This window comes from Priapulus caudatus, unplaced genomic scaffold (assembly GCF_000485595.1).
Source record: "Priapulus caudatus unplaced genomic scaffold, Priapulus_caudatus-5.0.1 Scaffold3229, whole genome shotgun sequence".
Classification (NCBI taxonomy): Eukaryota; Metazoa; Priapulida; class Priapulimorpha; order Priapulimorphida; family Priapulidae; genus Priapulus; species Priapulus caudatus.
This window is the reverse complement of record NW_014580290.1, coordinates 9,105-12,878: the sequence shown is the minus strand read 5'-3', so window position 1 is coordinate 12,878 and position 3,774 is coordinate 9,105.

Here is a 3,774-nt window from a genome sequence, read left to right as displayed (position 1 = left end):
TATGTTGTACAGCTGTTGGGGGTGTGCGTGTAAGCTCCCAATCCATGGTGTGCCGGCGGCATGAGTGTGTGGTTGCGTCCAGTGCACGTACAAGCGCGCGTGCGTTCGCGTGCGTCCGTGTTGGGTGCACGTACACGTGCCGTGCGTGGTCTGATGGCGCGCGTTATGTGCATGTATAGCGGTGGTGCGTGCGCACGTACACGTGCGTGCATGAGTGTGTGCGTGCGTGTGCACGTACACGTGCGTGCGTGCGGGCGTGCGTACGTACATGTGCGTGCGTGCGTGTGAACTTACACTTGCGTGCATGCGTGCGTGCGTCCGTGTGTGTGCACGTACACGTGTGTGCATGTGTGCGTGCGTGCGTGCGTGCGTGCGTACGTTCGTGTGTGTGTAGGTACACGTGCGTGCGTGCGTGCGTGCATGCATGTGCACGTAGACGTGCGTGCGTGCGCACGTACACGTGCGTGCATGCGTGCGTGCACACGTACACGTGCGTGCATGAGTGTGTGTGTGCACGTACACGTGCGTGCGTGCGTGCGCTTGTATCGAACAATATCACGAATCTGCTTGCTACCAACCGTTAAACTCCGCATGTGCGCATATGACGCATAATTATGGCGAAATATACAGCTGTGCCTGCATAGCTCCCAAATCCCATTGGTTGATACAAATCACGGTCTTCAAACTCCTGTTTTATGATGCATTGTGACCCTAACCCTAACCCTAACTCTATAAACCCAAACAAATTATTTGTTGTTATTAAATTGTTGTAAATAAATCATGTAAATATGGATAAACATAGAAAAATACAGAAAACAGGAAAATAATGAAAAAACAGATGGGATTCGATCCAACGACATTTCAGCAGTGGGGCTGGGGTTTTGTGTTATGGATGTGCCTCGACAACACTGGGGCGTCATTGAGGAGTTTGAGGCACGTGATTTGTATCAACCAATGGGATTTGCGAGGGCATCGTCACCGAGTTAACATCGTGAGTGGCATGCGGTGGGCGTAGTCATTGAGGTAATTAGGGTTATTTCAGTTTTATTATAGTTTTTCGTGCGCTTTTAGATGCCAACAATTCCCAACGATGTTACGATGACATGCTTACCAGCAAACGCTGTGTCAAGTCAGTCACTGTTGCCCACGAATTCAGGCTAAGCGAATTCCCAGTGAATTCCCATAATGTAATTCCCTGTTTTGTATTCAATGGCCAATAGGGGGAGCGTGCCGCTGCAAATATGAACTGAAACCTGCGGTTTCTACAAGGACGGGCCGTCCGGGGGCATCACTAGTCCAGTCTTTAGTGACGAATTTAATTACCATTAGGGTCACCATAATGCACAGCCCGTGCATTTTCCCACTTCTTTGCCCATCGCCAGCGAATATAGAATTGAGCACACATATAGCGCCTATATATCATATGATTTACATCAGCTGCCAGTCGTATAGAACTCAAGATTATTCCTATTACGTTGAATTGTTTCTCATCAGCCTTAAAAAGATATCCAGAAAAACGAATGCAGAAAAGGAGGGGCTTGATGATACAGTCTGCAATTAATTAGGCCTATTATCTGAGCCACCGCACATGAAGCATTAGTTACACTTGGTTATTCGAGCATCATGCTAGGACCAAACTCCACATTTCCCCCACAAACAGGCAATACCTATTATATAATAACACATAGAGTGGAACCCCAATTTTACACGCCCCGATTTAACGCGAATTCGGATATAATGCATGCGATCAGTGGTTGTACCCCTTTTTTGCTCTTATATAGCCACGTATATATAACCCAGATTTAGTGCGACCCCGCTTTTTTCGTGGTGACATTTTATCGACCCCATGCATCCATCGCAATATAAGGGGATTACACTGTATATATATTATTATTATTTTTAATATTATTATTATTATTATAATTACGTGTGAGAGAGAGAGAGTGTGTGTGAGGGCGTGTGGGCGTGTGCGTGTGCGTGCACGCAGGTCCGTAGTCAAGAGAGCGTCGGCAGGGTCAGACGACCCTCCTTCTTGACAGCCAGTGGCCGCTCTTTCAAGACAGTTATTTACCCAGTTATCGGAAGTCTGAACATTTTCTAAACTGTACATTATTACCATTTTCTTCAGTGGACTGAATAAGTATGCGTACAGAATGCGTTTGGTGTACCGAAGAGAACTACACAAAAAACGGATAAAAATATATTGATCTACTAGTTTGCATATCGCGTGGAGCAGTTGTGTGACATGTGTCACGAAACTTCAAACGTCCTACGCGACGCAGCCGCATGCTTTCCAGAAATCGGAACGATTGGGCATTCTGCCGGTATGCAGTCTATCTGATGTGATCATGAAAATGCCCCGATTAAGCGGTGAATACAATAACGTGCGCAAGGATATTTTTAAGAGTCGTTTAAGCGATGTGTCCGTTTGTCTGAGACCCGATGAAGCAGAACCACTAGATATTTATTGTAAAAAATACAATATTTAGTTTCCATACCCAATAATATTTTATATAAAAACTATCTAGTTGGTATGTTGAGCTGACAAAAAGCTGTTACAAGAGAAGCTAAATTAGACCCAAACATAACAGCTCCTTATATGTGACTACTGAGGGAGGATTGAAAGGAACACGATTGACTTTTTGTGACAATTAATTTGAATTGCTTTGTAAAAGTGCCGCCAGTCGTTTTTCCAAGAAATGCTGGAGCTTTACTTGCCATCATGATATGTTCGGCATAAAAATTAATAGCAAATTAATTTGGACTTTGTTACTACTGCCAGGTTATGTACACATACGCACACACACATGCTCGCACACACGATCGCACGCACATACAAAGAATGATATATTTTTTACATATGTGCCGTGTAAACGATGTTATCTGAGACCAGATAAAGCAGAACCACTGGATATTAATTTAAGCGCAGCTGCACGAAGCAGTCTGGATAACAGGGCGTGTAACAACTGCTAACCACCATACGCAAACGAGTAGAAATGCTGAGAGAAGCCATAGAACAAGATGAAATGACATAGCGATCTTACTCTAAACCCCCATATATTACAAAAGGGAACCAAACTGCGCGATTAATCCGTAGTATTGAAGTAAAAGTTGTAGTAACCAGCAAAACCAACACTAAAACCGAGTCGATATTCGTTGGTTTCTATAAGTGGTTTTCGTAACTGATTTAAGGTCAGCGTACCTTGTTGATAGAAAGACGTGATAATCAGTGCATTCGAAAAGGTGAGTGACAAAATAACAACTGATATGGCGCGTGATGATGCAAACTGAATAACGTACCTACTGGAATGGCACACGCAACGACTGCACGTTAATTTTTTTTTATAATCTAATTCATTTGTTCAAGCAAACAGATGCACACGTATCCCTGACGTTTTACACACAGAGAAGAATTAACACCGACGTAAAAGCTTACAAAGAATACTACAGTTTCACACAATATCATTTATTGCCACATCGTAGCTAAATTTCATACATTAAAATAATCAAAATTAATCTCCTAGGTAATCAACTATGACACCCGTGTAGGTTTCACATGTCACAGAATATTCGTACAGTCGGTGAGGTCAGGATAACATCCAAATCATTCAAATTGTGAAAAAAGTATGAAAATTGGTACACTTGCATACTTTTGTATGCTCTTTCATTTAAAGACAGGACACACGCGATCCAATTACAACTTCGCCCGCCATCTTGAATTCAAAAATGGCCGCCGTCATTTCTTAAAAAATAGCTATATCTCGGTTAATAATC